This window comes from Rattus norvegicus, chromosome 1 (genome assembly GCF_021556685.1).
Source record: "Rattus norvegicus strain SHRSP/BbbUtx chromosome 1, alternate assembly SHRSP_T2T, whole genome shotgun sequence".
Lineage (NCBI taxonomy): Eukaryota > Metazoa > Chordata > Mammalia > Rodentia > Muridae > Rattus > Rattus norvegicus.
This window is the reverse complement of record NC_141534.1, coordinates 136,634,194-136,651,745: the sequence shown is the minus strand read 5'-3', so window position 1 is coordinate 136,651,745 and position 17,552 is coordinate 136,634,194. Positions and strand designations below refer to the sequence as shown.

At 43.8% G+C, this 17,552-nt stretch overlaps 1 protein-coding gene and 1 long non-coding RNA gene across 6 annotated transcripts in view; both read right to left on the bottom strand.

The window, feature by feature from the left end:
- The window catches only part of Srsf7-ps1 (serine and arginine rich splicing factor 7, pseudogene 1), a 170,784-nt gene extending 163,531 nt beyond the window's left edge, over positions 1 to 7,253 (bottom strand). For 2 of the 5 annotated variants that reach the window (XR_015647090.1, XR_015647092.1), the window contains exon 1: positions 5,841 to 6,666. The gene's annotated coding sequence lies outside the window, so the exon portion shown is untranslated. Of the gene's footprint in view, positions 1 to 5,840 lie in introns of all 5 variants that reach the window. The other 3 variants (XR_015647095.1, XR_015647091.1, XR_015647093.1) reach the window with 3 other exon arrangements.
- Positions 7,254 to 8,828: 1,575 nt separating this feature from the next.
- LOC148007720 (uncharacterized) lies at positions 8,829 to 16,321 on the bottom strand. The gene is made up of 3 exons (XR_015648748.1): positions 16,316 to 16,321; positions 9,515 to 9,660; positions 8,829 to 9,376 (listed from the first exon to the last, which is right to left on the bottom strand). It is a non-coding gene; the product is annotated as an uncharacterized LOC148007720 (long non-coding RNA).
- Positions 16,322 to 17,552: the final 1,231 nt, after the last annotated feature.

Below are 17,552 nucleotides of genomic sequence, written 5' to 3'. Positions count from 1 at the left end.
TAGATGACCCCTGTGAACGGGTCTGTGACACACCCCCCAAAGGAGTCGTGACCCCCAGGTTGAGAACCATGGGACTAGATGGAGCCTAAGATCTCATTATTTTCTATATCCTTACACACTCACTTTGAGCACATGCCATGCCCCTTAGTCACTTTCTCACAGCCTTTTATCTGACTACTAGGTACCCACTCAGAATCCAAGCTTCCTATGACCGTGTGTGGTTGACGTTGCCTCTTCACAGTCTTGACCCCTCCTGCACTCCACTTGGCCATGAATCCGTGGGGAAAAGGGAAATGAAGAAGAAAGGAAAGTAGCCCTCATCTCATTTTCCAATTCTACCCTTAATGACTGAACATAGCACCCAGCACTTGGAGAAGTGCATGTGTGTGATTTGTTGGGTGTGTGCTATGATACGTGACCTTCTGTTTCAGTTGTGGCTTCTTCCTACCCTTCCCTGTGAGTTTCTGGAAGGAATCATCCCCATTTTCATCCCTGTATCACATGTTTGTCAAAGGGGCTTTTCCATGGTTGGTTGTTAATGCAAGTCTTTTAAGTTTATTGAAATAACAAAACATAAAAGATCTGCTTTAATGGGACCAGCACTGCCTCATTAGCCCACCACAAGATGCATAAAACCACAACATTGAAAAATCCTGCACACTGCCAATATTCACTGATGAGAGATGCTCTTCCTGTTGGTGCATCGGGTCTAAGGAGCACCATGCACAAGGCCCTGCTTCTCATTCACACCACCACTATCAATAAATCAGTCTTATGTATAAATCAATAAAATAGTCTTATGTATGTGGGATATATATATTCATGTATATGGGATATGTGTGTGTGTGTGTGTGTGTGTGTGTGTGTGTGTGTGTGTGCGTGCATGTGCATGTGAAGTACTCCAAGGTACATATGGGGAGGTCAGACAATAATCTTGGATGTTGGTCCTTGCCTCCTACCTCATGTGAAACAAGGTCTGTTTTCATTCACCTCTGAGTATACCAGGATAGCTCACCCATGAGCTTCCAAAAATTCCCCAGCTCCCATTTCATTGTCAGAGTCATGGGATTACAGATGGGATACCGTGACCAGATTTATGTGGGTTCCAGGGATTCAGACTGGGATCTCACATTTGTTCATCATACATTTCCCCCAGCAAGCCATTTTGCCCCCTTCAAACAAGCAATTTTTAGACTTATTTATTCATATTAGACTCTATGTGAGAAAAGCAGTGGCCAGATGCTGGCCACCATTCTTCACATTGCATTCTTCACATTGTTGGCATTTAAGAGGAAGAAGCATTATTTTTGCCCAATTCGAGGATATCCTTAAAATGGTGTTTCTGTTAACAAAGTGCCAATGGTTCTGATCCTCTTCTCATTGCCTGCTCTCCTAATCCAGGTCAATGACATGCATGTCCACTCCATTCTGCAGATTCAAGGTTTGGGAACCCAAAAAACACTTAGAAGCTACAAGGATCAATTAACAAAACCTTTACATGAAAACAAAACCAAAAACCACTTGGCAGTAAGTCTGACTGCCTTTAAATGTCTTTCTACCAGGTGCTGCCCTTTGCAAAATAATGTTAATTTTTAAAAAGTAGACCTTTTCAATACACAAGGTTGCTGATTGGAACTGTAGCTGGACGGTTGAACACTTGCCGAGCATGCCTAAGGCCCTGGGTTTACTGCTCAGGACAATGCATTTAACATAAAGTTGAAATCCACAGCCTAACAGTTTCACTGGGGTTTTTAATCAATTATTCAAAAGCTTGCTGTTGGCTACTTGGATAACTATGTGGGTCATCACTTTAAATTTGGGAAGTATAGTCTGGCGATTTTTTTCATTAGCTGGGAGATCTGAAAACCACCAACCGGAAATCCCTATGCATGCCGATCAAGGAACTATTCCAGCAAAGCTTAACCTACTTAAACGTGGGCATTCAACAAGGATGCCTTCAGTACCACATCTACGGTTTCCAATGGTGTATAGTTAATAGAACGTCTGTCTTTGATGGGACGAAAGCAAAAACAAACTAACTAAAAACCCTAAGTAGCATAAACAAATTACAATTCCACCCAAGGCTGAATGGCATTCCTCTCTTTTCCTACTTTTTCTGAAACCTGTAAACTCCTTATTAGGTATACCTAGAGTCTGTGTGTGTGTGTGTGTGTGTGTGTGTGTGTGTGTGTGTGTGTGTGTGTGTACCCAGGATCCCCACTGTTGTGATAACCTATGCATTTTAGGCTCAGTTCAAGATGTTACAGAATAGTTTCATCTCACAGACCCACCATCATGGCTCAAAGATGGTTTTACGGAAACAGACTTATAAGAGAATCTTTCTACTCCCTGGTAAAGCTCATCAGGGGTGGGCATCAAGCCCTGCATCCTCTGCATGACATTCGTGAGCTCTGAATGCAAAGGAGGATGCGTGCAAAGACGCTGCTGTTCCTCGGTTTATTGATTGACTGAATCAAAGAAGAAACGATAATTACCCCTGATTCCATCTGAGCTGAGAGATTCCATCCACACAACCTTTGTGCAGCAGGAATGAAGCTTTATTCCGAAGAAAACCCACTTAAAAATATCTCCAAAGAGATGAAATGCCTTCACACCCTTGCAGCTCTTTAACGCTTGCTGTGGGCCAAGTCTTGCAATTAGAATCAGTCACGTTAAGTGCTCCAGTCACATAATGCTAATAGATCACTTTATAATGTGAGCAGTTTTTAAAAGTCGTATTTAATTCTCCATTATTACTGTACTGAAGGCTGCTTGTATCTGTCTCTCCCACTATGGATACCGAAGCCTAGCAAAGGGGCAGACGCCCGTTGGCTGATGCATCGCTCGGCGCTAGCTCTAGTTCTCACAGGCTTGAGTTGGGACCCGAATATAGTCTTCACCGATGTGATTATTTTGATTTCCAGACCATAGGTGGAAACTGAGGCAAAAAAAGAAATCACAGGAGCATGTATGTTTCCCTTGTTGCATGTGTATAAAAGCACATGAGTATGTGGTTTTCTTTAAGAAAATGAAATGAACCAGAAAATAAGCCCTTAACAGTAACCCAAGAAATAAAACAAAATCATTTACAACACATGGGATTGTTTGAGGATATGTCGAGATTACATGGTTTAAGGGAACTATCCTGAATGTGGAAGCAATTATAAGAAAATTCATGACTCATTAGCAAACATTCCATATTGTGTTTCTCATTTCTGGGTCAGCGTTACTAGTGAAGATAGACTTTAAGATCTAGCTGTTTCCTTGACTTCGGCACCAGATTATAGAGAGTTGGCCCATACAAGACAGAAAGCAAAAGGCACCATGAATTTGACACTCTTTATCTTTCAAATATACAGAACTTGGTCCTTCAGATAAGTGAGGAAAAAAAGAACTTCAAAAAATGTTAACGGTAAGCACTGAGTCGGTGAGAGGGGAGTCGCCTGTGAATGTAAAGTAAGAATCACACGGAGCAAATGTGTACTGGTGATGTCTGTGGGGATTTTGTGTGCACCCTGCTTAGTATGCAAAATGGCTGCTGAACTCAAGTACCCAATACTGTACGTAATGGGATCCAGATGTCTAACAGAGAGAGAAAAATATTTTATAGCAATAAATGTGACATTGACTCTTAAAGGCTTTGCCGTTTCGAAACAACTTCCCAGGCTTCCTTTTCTTTATAGTTCAAGATAGTTTCGAGTAGATTGTTTAAGGAAATTATTTTCACATTTTGAAAGAAAGAGTATTTAACTTGCCACTAACTTCCACATTATATGCTGAAGGAGGAATGATCTAGAAAAAATAATTTTGAAATTTATTCATTTACCGAAGGACTGGACTCAACAAAGCAATTTATCACACACACACACACACACACACACACACACACACACACACACACACACAGGCACACATACAAATGTGTATATTTAAAACATATATATACATATATAGCATATATATAGCAGATATGTATGTATATATACACATATATAAATAAAACATAATTCCTCCTGTCCCTAAGGAACTTAAAATACACTGTTTGCAATACCTTGCATGTAGCTGTTTGGAGTTATGGCACCAACATGCACAGAGCGTCTGAGAATTAAAAGAAGGAAGGGAAAACCTATGGCTAGAGGTTCCATGAAAAAGGCCTGGTCTATGAGGCTGGGAATTCCCACTTCAAGACCTTTCTCTAAAAGAGCAGAGGTTACCTTGGGGAAGAACCACCAGCTCCATTGCATGGCCAGAGCAGTTGCCTCTAACCACTCTGCTCTCCCATGGCCAGGGCACTTGTCTCTAACCACTCTGCTCTCCCATGGCCAGGGCACTTGTCTCTAACCACTCTGCTCTCCCAGCATCCCTACAGTGAGTCCCAATGATGCTTCAAATGTGCCTTGGGAACTGTTCTGAAGCCCTTGTAAGCACAGCATCCTAACAGTAGGGTTGTCAGTTTTGTAGTTAACAAAGCCTGGGACTCTCTTCCAGCTTTATCCTGTGATGGTTACGGACAATCTCTTCAGCCATTCCTCCCACCTGCATCTTCTCCCTTATATTGCTGTAGGTCCGGCTTTCGCCAGTTCCTGCCCACAGATGTGTAGAACACAAGTCTCAAGAAAGATCCATAGCTGTCATTCTCTGAGTCATACAGTACACATCTATGCAGTCTTAGTCTCTTTCCCGTTGTTCGAAGGCCCTTCTGTATTTAACCCCATCATTTTCAAATTCCTTCTCATCCTACCTGCCCTCTCTCTGGCAGAATCTGCTAAGCCTTCCCTGACACCTTGTAAGAGAACAAGGTCTTCTCCCCTAAGCTCTGGCTGCATCTCACATATAGCTAGCAGAAATGAATAAGGCCTCAGACAACAGGCCTTATTCAAGGTATGTCAATGGTTTAAGACAACAACAATGAAAAACTCCTTTATGAACTAAAACACTAACCTCTCTTTGCTACTGAAACTCCCTCTGCCTACTACCTATTAGACTGCATCTCAATATTGCCAATTCCTTCATGTTTCCAAAGACAAAAATCTTTGCCTAAATATTTCCTGGTGATCCTTGTTGGACGTTAACAAAGCAATCAAGCAAGCAGACAAAAAGACCAACCGGAATTCTATCACTTTGAGCCAAATAAAAAATTTAAAGGACTGGATGACTAAATTTATAGACCTTGACTCTTGAAATACTTGATTCTGGACTTTCTCAAAGATGCACGGCCCCATCCTGATAGGATTCCTTTCCCTTATAGTTGACCATATATCCATTTCCCCAATACATTCTGGTCCTTAAGGACGAGGGTCACGTGGGTAGTCTTTTCCTTCCCCTGAGTGCACAGCATAATGTGGACCTCGAAAAGCAGGCCACAAGCCAGGAGTGGTGGTGCACACCCTTAGTCCCAGCACTGATTGGCAGAGGCAGGCAGATCTCCAAGAGTTCAAGACCAGCCTGAAATGTGCGACAAATTCCAGGCTGCACAATGAGATGTTGTCTTTTTAAAAACTAAACCTAAGAAAATAAATAAAAGTAGCTCACTAAGTCCCACACCCACGTTCTCCCAAGCTGTGAGGTCTGCAGGTGACTCCAGACACAGCATAGAATAAAAGTGTTCACATTCTGAACGATCCTATTTCTCAGAACACGTAATAAAATCTAAACAGCTTATCGGTATGGTTAAAAGTCAACCAATATCTGACTTCGTTAGAGCCATCTGGAACTTTCCACACTAGAGTTGCAAAGCGCCCAATGTGGTTGGCAACCTGGAAATCAAACCCATAGGCCCTGTCTTATCGCTGAGCCTAACTGACAGGAAAGTGGCATAGCTGAGTGGTTTTAAATCTCACCTGAAAGAGCTCCGGAGGTCAGATGTGACAGTCTTTGTTTCGTTGGAAGTTGAGTATAGATCACACCGCAGACATGGAAGGAAATGCACTTTCTCCAAAGCCACAGAAAGGGCAGGGATAAGGATGGCAGAGACTTGGGTAGCAGACACTCCACAGGCAGCAGTGATGCGGGAACCACACTTAGGCATTTTTCATGCTCATGATCTCTGGTCCAGTGTTTCAGGGTGGGGGTCACTCAGCCCAAGGAGTACCAATGCCTAAAGGCTCAGCTCTGAAAGAATTCTTACTGTCGTGTTTTAAAACTAGGAAGACTGTTGACAGAGAACCGTTTGTGATTGTTAACAACAGCACCAGGTCAGATCACCCAGCACGTCGTGGACATGAGGGCAAGAGAGTCAGGAATGTAAGGTCACCCTCTGCTATACTGCAAGTTTAAGTCTAGGAACTCTAAGATTTCTTGAGATTTTCCATTTTACAGATGAAAATACTGAGATAAATAGTGTTCATCGGCTGACTGAATCACACAGCAAAGGAGATGAGGAAGGGCCTGTGAACTCAGTGTTATTCCAAACCAGAGCTCAAGCTGCTCACATTAGCTGCAGTGCCCCTCCCCCCACAGCACTTGACCTACCATATTGAAAATTATAATCTGGATGATCAGATGATACACAGAGAAAGTCTATTATTCATTGCAAAGGGAGTTTACAAAAAGCAATCCTCTTGGGCAGGCATGGTTAGATGCAGGTACCGGCATCTCAGAGACACTGCTCAAGGACAGAGTCAAGATCCGGAGGCAAGGCCACCTGAGAAAAGTCACGGAGAACACTGGGACCAGGTGTGTGGTGTTCTGCTTCCTTTAACTCTGACTTTCCCTCAGTGTCTCACAGTCTCCCCTATTCTCTCCTACAAACCACCTTCCCCAGCAAAGCGCTAAGTTTCCAGGCACAGTGACTAATCCTACCTCAGTGAGATATTATAGGTCCAGTCTCAGACACTATCTGATTGAATCTGAAAGAAAGAGCAGATACATGCCCAACCAGGGCGATAGCCAGCCCTATGCCAATCAGCTGGGGCCTGGCACTGACATTCCATGGAACTGGTTCTACCAGCCAGCAAGCAGCTCAGAAGAAAGTATTTCCCATCTAAGTGTGGCTGGGTTTTGTCTATAAAAATCATCATATCGAGCAGGGCCCACATCAAAGGGTAGTCATGGTGCACACAAATATAATTTTGCTTTTCTGTGTGTTCTAAATTCTCCACAGTGGATATATGTGGCTTTGTACTAAGAGGAAAGAAACTCAACCTCTGTGAGGATTAAAGGTGACTTCCACCCTGGTTGGTATTCAGAGACTAAAGGTCCAGATGAAAAGTGCTTTTAGTGGTGACTAGACGGAGAAAATGCTTACCAAAGATAGCACCTCACCTGCGGTCCTGAGATCGGAGTAGGCCCTCCAAAGGAAGATGTAAAAGCTGAACCTGGAGAAGATGCTGGGCTCTGCGCATGCTGATGTCCTGTGATTGGCAGGCCACTAGCTGCTAGGTTAAGACAGATCAGAGCAGAGAGGAAAAGTGTGAGACATGCAGAAAACAAGACAGGATTCTAGAGAACAAGAGACAGGGGTCACCAAGCGGGGGAGCAAAGTAAAAATAGATATTGCAAGCGATGAGCTTGAGGAATGAGATATGAAAGGACCGGGAGATGCCCACTGTTCTTCAGTAAGCAGAGAGAGAGAAGGCTGGTCTTCATACAATAAAGGACGACCTCCACTTCAGAACACTCAGGGAGCGGGAAGAGTTTTACAACCAGAGCAGAACAATGTGCTCGAAACACAGAACAGCTGGCGGGAGCCAGGTGAGGCAGGACAGCAGAAGGCCGGGAACATACAGCAAAGTTACTGCCAGCAAGAGTGCAGGCCTGAGCATGGCTGGCAAAAACACCCACTCTTCCTTTTAAAGATGCTAGACACTATGTCTCAGTGTCCTTCAGTTGGCCTTTTCAAGTCTCTCCAACGGTAGGAAGTAGCCATAGGCCTTTCCTAATGGCTTTGGGCCTATGATCTCTACATATGCAAAGGTTGGGAGGTTTTGTTTGTTGCATTTGTTTCTTTGTTTGTTTGTTTGTTTCAACTCAGAGTTTTCCTCTATAAGGCCCCGTCTGGCCACACACACACACACACACACACACACACACACACACCATGCTGTGATTATAGGTGTGCACCACAGCACACAGTTCTTCGAGCGTATTCCTTAAATACACTCATCCACTGCCGCATAGCCCTGGCCTGTAGATATTTTATTCCTTCCCACAGAACATACCCTTGGTTACTTTCTTTGCAGAGGTAGTGCTCCTTGTACGTAGGGCAAGTGCTGTACTACTGGACTACATTCCCGGTCCTTTACTGATTTTTTTATAGCTTCAGCTAGACACATGATCTTAGAAAATTGGCATCAGGTCAGCTGACATCCTGGTTTGGTTAAATGTCTTGGAAGGTTTAAGATGTTTACAGGTGCCGCAACATTTTGAAACTCCAGAGATGCATCTCTGAGATCTCTGTGTCCACCTCTTGAACCTGAGCTGGCCTCGTGAGTGGTGAAGCCAACTCAGCTACACCATGATTACGTTTCTACCTTGTCCTGGGACATTCACTTTTTAACCACTGAGCAGCTGCAAGAAGGATAACAACGAGATGGCAAGGCAACTCAGACTGCAGGGAATGACCCTGTTCGGGCATTCCCCCATCTGAGGGAGCGACAATCGCTGACCAGCATCAAGCACCAGAAGTGCAAAAGGGAGCCATAGAAAAGTCAGCCTTAGCTACCTGCCAGCCTCAATGTCAGGAAAGCCTCTGAGACCACCCAGCTCCTCCCAGGTGACCCTCAGAACCACGACTGGTTGTGATACAGTGAAGGTCGTGTTTTTATATTAGTAAGTTTTAGGGTGGTATGTTGTACCGAAAGGTAATAGAACCACACATACTTGATTCTCAATGAGGATTTATTAAGTTTGTTTCAATAGCAAACGAAGGAAGGCAGTCTTGTCTCTACCTTTTTCTCCTTTTGCTCTTCTAGTGTGCATAGTTTTGTCTATCTATCATCTATTCTATCTATCTACTTTCCTATCTATCGATCATCTATCACCTATCTACTTATCTATCATCTATCTATCTATATAGCTAGGTCTCTCTTCAAACATGTATTAAAAGGCCGTGTTTTCTTTTGCGTTCATGCGCAACAAAATTCAATTAAAAAAAAATATGATAGCTAATCGCCTTTCCCTGTTCCCTGCAGACTTTGTTCCTTCTCTCTGTAGTATCTTTGCATCTTCTGTGTACTTTTTAGGTCATAAAACTAAGAACAAGATACTCTACCCCATGATGCTCTTGGCTCTGAGGTCACCTCATCTGGAAGGCACTGTTATTTTTGGCCACTTTTAACCCTTCTTGCCGATGTTCCGCCCATCTGTGGCAGGAGCTCCCACTCCCTTCCCAGGGCAGTCCAGGAGGTCTGCAGATAGCAGCTGCATCAGGAAGGAGCCTGCGGAAGACAGCAAGCAGGGTGGTCAGAAGAGACATCATGAACACACACAGCCTCCAGCCAGGCAGTGTAGGTGGTGAGGCAGAGACACTGTGGTCTGGAGACCTGCCTGGATCCAAGTTGAGGTGACTCATACCATGGTGGCCAAGCAGCTGATAAACCATGGAGACTGGGGAACACACAGAAACTGGACCATCAGTTTTCCTCCATCTTCTGCATGGAGGGGTCTGCTCCATCTATAGTGACTCCAAAGACTGTGCTGGAGTGTTACACTGCAACGAGCCTAACATCAGCACCTGTCAACAGACGCTTGTCCCTGCACGAGGCGAGGACACAAAATTCTGGATGAGCGCGGACCTCAGTAGAGGGCATGAAGAAGCTACCCCAGGAACTGCAAGCATGCGGCTAAAAGGACACTCTGCAGGGTTGGCTGGCTACTCTAGCAACAGGCAAAACCGTGTCGCCTCGGGTCAAGGAGAAAGCCCTACAGCTCAAAATAGCTGCCCTCTCCAGCTGCCAGAGCATCTAAAATTATACCATTGAAGATTTATTTCTTTGCGCACCTCACCTTGGTTAGGGGTGGATCTGGGAAGAGACCCACAAAATGTCTTCACATGAAGGTGCAAAAGGCCTGTCAGCCCCTCCGAGTTATTCAGGGCAGGGAAAGGAGGGAAGTGTTGAAAGGCCAGGAACCAGGCAGAGGAAGTGCTGGTGAGCGACACTAAAGGGCAACCTCTCCTATTTCAGACTTTCACCCAGAAGGAGCCTGGCCTGCAGCTACATCCTCAAACCAAGGCCCGAGCAATTTGCCAGTAAATTCGAACCATGCATGTAAACAATCCTAATAATTTATTGAGATGCCTTTTAAATACATGATTATGCAGGGTGGTGCATGACTCTACTTCAAATTCCCTCTGTAAGGGGGGGACGGGGGTTACATTAAGGAACAAGTAGAAAGAATCGTGAGAGGCTACACAAGGAAGTGGTATATACATACCACATTGGAATGTAGTCCTGGGAAAGCTAAAGACAGGTAATTGGGTCAAAGTGTGGTTTCTAGGGAGGGATTGACTCAGAAATTCAGGCAAGGACTCTGCCTTTATGTGTAGACAGCAGGATAATCTGACCCCAGATGAAGAAGCATTAACTAAAGTAAAAGCAAGCAATCACCTTCAGTGCCAACGAGTAAGAACTCCGTGTGACTCCATCTTTGAAATCCTTAAGAAACAGATCACAAGCTCAGGAAGATGCCCAAAGCTAGCGCTGAGGGCGGACACTTTCAAGGAGCCATTGATGGGCAGTCAGTAGAAGCAGGGATAAGTTAAGGAACTGAGAAAGCACAGAGAAAACAAGGAAGAATCAAAGACCAGATAGTTGGTGCAGCTGTGGGCGTGGCTTTTGGCACACGGCTGAAGTAAATCCTGTGTAAGAACGATTGCAAGGATAACCAGATCTCTTAGTCGCAGGATGTACCTTGGTCTGGAAAGTGTTTGACTAGAATGCAGGAAGTCCTGGCATTGACTCCCAGCACTATATAAAGGGACATGGAGGCACACACCTGTCATCCCAGCACTTGAGAGGCAAATGTGAAGAATCAGGCGTTCAAGGTCATCCCCAGCTTTTTAATGAATGTGAGGTCAGCCTGGACTGCTCAAGACCTTATCTAGAAACAATTTTTTAAATAAAATGAAGTCCAAAGTTCTACAGCATTTACATCATTTGGCAGTTTTTAAAGAACTTCCAAGGCCCCAGGGAGTGGGGAGGCCTGGGGGGGGGTGGGAACATCCCTCTTGGAGACAGAGGAGGAGGAATGGGATGAGGAACTGTCAGAAGGTGGACATGGAGGCAAATAATGACTAGACTGTAGAAAGAATGTAAGAGAGAGAGAGAGAGAGAGAGAGAGAGAGAGAGAGAGAGAGAGAACTTCAGATAACGGTACCTAAATACTTAAAGTCCCAAGAAAGAAGAAAACTTTCTTCCTATTTTTATGAAGAAGAATGATTTGGGTGCAAGCAATAAGGTGACCTGCCCAAGGTCACCTAGCTGCTTAGATAGAGCACCTTAGGTCTTGCAACTGGAATCTTTCTGGCTAAATTCCTTCCTTCATCTACTCCAACACGCTTGGGAGTTATGAGAAGCATTAGAGAACTGTTCCTTCCAGACCTAGTGTGACAAGGTTACTAAAATGACCTTTCATAGTCTTGGTTCATTCACATACTTAACAAAAACCACAGAGCCACAGAGACATCTTCTGGGATGTCATATAGACGTCTGAGAGGTGGCCTGACCCAACTACCCCCTGTTCACCCAAGGACCCTGAACTCACACAGTGTTCAAGTCCCTTCAATTGCATGATATGGAACTTGATATAATGTATGCGCATGCTTGCGTGCACGTTAATGATTTGCAGATAGTTATACTCAATGCAATGTAGATGCTATGTAAATAATTGTAGTGCTACAGATTTTAGAAGGGGGGGAAAAAACCAGCAAGAAACCAGGCCAAGTCGGGTAGACTTTGAGGATGTGGAGGATGGATAGATCTTTTTTGACCCTGAAATGGCACCTTATAATTTATACACTATGTTACTGCCCATTTCCTCTCAAGAAAAGTCAGGTCCTTCTGAACAATGGCCTAGTCTTATTCAAAGCTGTCTCTCCAAAACTGAAACAGTTCCTACACAAATAGGTACTGGGTAAATATTTATTTAATAAATCACACTGAGTATCAAGAACAGCTTTTGGACCAATGCCTGCTCTGTGTCCCAGGTAGCATAAAACCACTTAGTCAAATCACCTCGCTTAATCACTATTATAAGTGACAAGACAGAAAATAGTGAGAGAAGATGGGGTTTAGTAATAGGTAAGAAAGTGCCAGGAGACGTGAAGCCCTGTCTTTATCCTGTTCCACTTAAGTCAGGAGCACTGGCCACGTTGCGATGTTAAAAGGCAACAAATTTAAAACGAATAAAGGAAATATTTTTAAAGCAGCGTATAATGCACCTTTGGAATTCACTGCTGCAGGATATTATTGAGGGAAATAGTCTAGCAAGATTCAAGAAAGGATTAGACATTTATATGAACGGGAATAATATTGGCAGTTACACTAACTAGGTTAAAAAGTTACAAGGCATGCCCGTCCTGGGCTCCGGGGCATAACTGTGCACCACCTGAAGTGGGGAAGGAATTTCCCTTGCTGGTGGAGCATTGTGTAATTGACCAGATGCATGAGTGCACATAATTTTTGCCATCTTTCGTAGCAGAGGCAGAGAGCACGGCTAGGGGAGACGTTTCTGGGGTAGACGATGATGGTTTCTGGGGTAGACGATGACCTCTAAGCATGATAGGGAGAGAGCACTTGGTGTCTTCAGGGATTTCACCTGAGAGTTTTTTTTTTTTATTTTTTCAATTTCAGAAAATGGAAATAGCAAAAATAATTTCCGTCTTCCAGATGATAAAAATATTGTGAGACGGAGTAGTCATGGGGTGGGCATAATCTCATCAGAGGCACGGGAACGAGAGTTGGCAGGCTACTTCCAGAGCCCTGCGCCTCAGAATCCTCATGGAGACTCACACACAGGCATCATCTGCCCCATTGTGTCATCTAGGACTGTTATGTCTTACACATGTGCACTTATGACGTATGCATGGAACAACACTACCTTTCTCCGTGTACCAACAAGAGCAGCTCTTAATCTCACCCTAGGAAGCGTTTGTCCATCAGAGCCAGCTTTGCTGGTAGGTTCAACCTCTGACTGTTGGTTCAGTGTGCCGGGCGTTCTTTCACTGTCCTGCTGAACACCCGATGGCGGGTTTTAACTGGAAATCGAAATCTACAAGAACAAAGTGTCATATTAAACAGAATGCTGAAGGGCAGACGGATAGCTAGCCCACCAGCTACACGGCTCACCATAAAGCCTCACAGACTGAGTTTTACCCCTGTAACCCACACGAGACAACTGACTCCTTTGATTTACACATGAACAGTGGTGTGTGTGTGTGTGTGTGTGTGTGTGTGTGTGTGTGTGTGTGTGACACATAAATAAACAAATGGGAATTAAAGTTTAAAAACATGATATAATTGAAAGTACTGAAACGTGCTGAGCAATCGTGGTGCTCGCCTTTAATCCCAGCATGTGGGAGCTAGAGGCAGGCAGTCATCTGTGAGTTGTAGGCTAGCCTGGTCTACAGAATGAGTTCCCGAACACTCAGGGATACACTGAAAAATCCTGTGTCAGAGACAGGGGGAGGGGAAGCCTAAATTATTCAGAATCATTACTTTATAGTCTCAGCCACCCATCCAAGGGTGAAATGCGTTCTGAAGAAACTGTGTCTATGTTTGGAGCACTAGGAAAAGGACTCTCTCTCTCTCTCTCTCTCTCTCTCTCTCTCTCTCTCTCTCTCTCTCTCTCTCTGTGTGTGTGTGTGTGTGTTACATTCCATACAAATAGATAGATGATAGATATATTGGTGGGTAAGATTAATGATTGATAGATAGATAGATAGATAGATAGATAGATAGATAGATAGATAGATAGATGCATGTATGTATGTAGAGATAAAAGAAAACTTACAGGGCAAATCTTAAAGTAAACAGATACACCAAAGATGTTATTGATGGATGTGTTTTTCTGGAGAAAGTGTCCACAAATTCCACTAATATTTCCAGATATGTTCTCACATAAAACAAGTTTTTAAAAACACTGTTCTGGGCCCCAGTCCAAGACAAAAGTCTCAAATGGATCTAGATGCTTTCCTTTCTGTGACCTTTGGACCTCGCTATGTAAGAGTTGTTTCTTCGGGCCTCCCTTAAACTGGCAGAATATCAATTAGATCCTCTCGGCTGAAGATTATTCACACAGCGCCTACATCTCATGCACAGGAAAGCTTTAAGCCTAGCTCCTGATACCACTGGACATTTTGTTAATTAGTTGCAGATAAGCACTTACAAATTTGCCTATTTTCCCTGGATATAAGCTCTTCTGTTTACTTTTTCCACATGATTATTATACAATCTTATTATCATCAGATCATAGGTAGCTCAAAACCATGTTTTTATAAAGATTTAAGGGCTGGAGACGCAGCTCAAGTTTACGAACTGCTTGTCTTGCATGCATGAAGTCCTGGGTTCGTTCCACATCCTTGCATAAATTGGACATAAGAGTACAGTCACGCACTCTTTGTACCAGTACATTTAGGATGTTCTTGGCTACAGACAGTTTAAGGTCAGCCTAAGACAGAAGAGACCCAGGGGTTGGGGAGGGAAGGGATAGGGGAGGCAGCCATTAGTGTAGTCCTTGGGTTTGACAACAGTCCCTACGACAGCAATATGGCACGACCTTGTCACTCTTCTTCATTAGACAATAAGAATTAGTATTGATGAGCAAAAAGGAAACAGAAAAGAAGAGAAAAGGAGTAAGAAAGGAAAAACAACAACTTTTTAAAAAGGTGACCTTTGGCTTCTGTGTGTCTCCTATCCATGGGGACGAACGTGTAAATCATGTAGATTTCCATTCTCGGGTCCCAAACCAGGTTCCTCCCTGGAGCCTTCTCCCAGCCTTGTACCAACCCATCTCAGAAACAGCTCAGGGGTGGGGAGGCGGCTCAATGGGTCAGAATGCCTGCTGAGCGAGCATGAGAACCTCAGTTCAGATCCCTCAGGAAAAGCCCAGGTGTGGCCTTTCCAGGCTGTAATCCTAGCCCAGGGATGGGGGCGGGAGGTTCAGAAGGATGACTGGAGCTTGAGATGGAGAATAAACAAAAGGACACCTAAATAATGACTTTCTCCAGCGTCTTTCTGTGTGTGTGTGTGTGTGTGTGTGTGTGTCTGTCTGTCTGTCTGTCTCTCTCTCTCTCTCTCTCTCTCTCTCTCTCTCTCTTCCTCCTCCTTCTCCCCTTCTCCCTCTCCACATGCTCTGATTCTACAGTTGCTAACCTTATCAATTCTGACAGAACAAAGTTAAAGCAGGAAAGGGCAGCCTCCCGGACTCCTGGTCTTCTGTCACATGTCCAGTCATCCTCATGAGAGTCAGAGGGTCCACTGTTAACCAACAGTGTGTAGATGGAGCAAGCAGGACCAGTCCTAAGAGAAAAGGAACCTGATGAGACCAACACACAAATATTTTCCTTTGAGGTGGAGGAAGCCCAGCCCATATGTGACCACAAGCCACAGAAGGTGAAACCTGATGAGGCCTGTCACCCGAGCTCTGGAGGGATAATGTGGAGAAGCAGTTGGTTTGAGCAGCTTTTCAAGAGCCTCTGCTAATAACCAGCTTTGGGAAGGGATGACAGAAAAAGAAAAGAAAGCGCAAGCACTTTGCTCTATGGTGCTAAATTTATTGCCTGGAAAAGGAGGAAAGCAAACAGCACAGACATGGAAATCTTTTGACTTGTGGAAATCAAATAAATGGTTTCTTTCCTCCTTTGGACACCAAGGCCAGCACATTCACACAAAGTCTACACAGGCATTGTTCTAGAAGAAGCCCAACCTTCATGCTCATCTCTGCAAAGACTCTGATTAGATTCTCTTCCAAGTCAACATGACTGATACAGTTCATTCGGCAGCTCTTTTAGGTCCATCACCATGAAGCACTCTCAGGAAAGGCACAAGTCTTGCCTTTGTGTGTGTGTGTGTGTGTGTGTGTGTGTGTGTGTGTGCATGCGCACACGCGAGTGCACACACACAGATAATATGGTGAATGTCTCAGAATCACGTGCTGGCTAGTAGCTTGTGAGAATTAGCTACACCAACATGGCAGTCTGTCCTGGCTCCACTGATCCCCTTACACCTACCAAAAGATATGTCTAGAAACACGCAACTTGTTCATGGTGGATGGAATAAGGATGCCCTTGATTTACTACCTAGGTAACCCTGTGCACACATATACACTTTCTAGACCTCTCCTCAGCACCTGGACCATTCACTGGAGATAATCTCACCTCCATGTCAGAGTCGTGCAGAGAGAACTACCAGACCCTCTCACGGAGAAGTCCTACACACACTCAAAATGTCTGCCTACACATATGTCTGTACTGAGTATTTCTTAAAGTCAATTTTTCCTACCATCTTCACAGCCCACAAGGTGAGTTTTGGAAAAGTCAATCAAGAAAGGAAGGAAAGAAACATATTTTCTTCTCCAACAAGTAAAAGCAATTAAACGTCAAATATTAACTGTTCCTAGGAGTAAATTTTTTAAATGGGTTAAAGGCTCAGCCATTATAGACCTCCAATATGTAATTTCTAAGAAAGGACCAGGTAATATATTTTTTTTAATTAAGTGGAAGATAAAATGCTAGAGCGACGTGTCCCTTCAGAAAGCACTTTTTTATCCATTTCCAGTGGCTTCCAATTGCATCATGCCTTTTAAGAGGAGCAATTTGTTTAACATCCCTTTATTTTTCAACCTTCACATGTGAGAAGCATTGATTTATGATTCTGCTGATTAAAGCACTGGTGTCTGAAGCAATAATGATTTCAATTATGGAACTTCCACCAGCGTGCGTTATTCTGATTTTCTCTCCATTCTCACCACATTTCCATTCGCTAAAGAAGGGGGTCTGAGTAGATGATGTAATTTTTAAAAGCCCCTGGACTAATTTAATATCAGGAAAGAATGTATGGACAGATGGACTGATGTTCCATTTTGGATTATGGGGATGTATTGTATTTTAATATGCCCTGACAAACTCTCAAACAGCTCCCTGGTGAGCCCCTACCTGATATCATTAGGGTTATTTAGTGCTTGGAGCCTGCCCGATCCCCACTGGAGCCGCAGTGAACTCGTCGGAACCTGCACACTCCATTCACTCCACGTCTAGGGTCATGCTTTCTTTTTATGCTGGGCTGGAAGAAACAATTAAGCTCATGGTTAGATTTTTAGCTTGTTGAAGTCGATGCAATGCACCCAACGCTGTCTTCCAATCCTGATGGGCCCTGCCGCTCAGCTCTTCACTATTGTAAAAAAGAAAAAAAAAAATAATTACTCAATGTTCACTACTCTAAAAAAATTTAATTACTTAATTCTTTAAAATATTGAGAAAATTAGCTGTTAAGAAAGAAACTTTTAGTTTAGCTTACAGTTACAGTGGTTATCTGTCCACCATGAGGTGATCTCATTGCTCTGGGCTTTTAATGACAGATAACATCATCGTTGGAAGATGTGGCAGAGGAAAAACC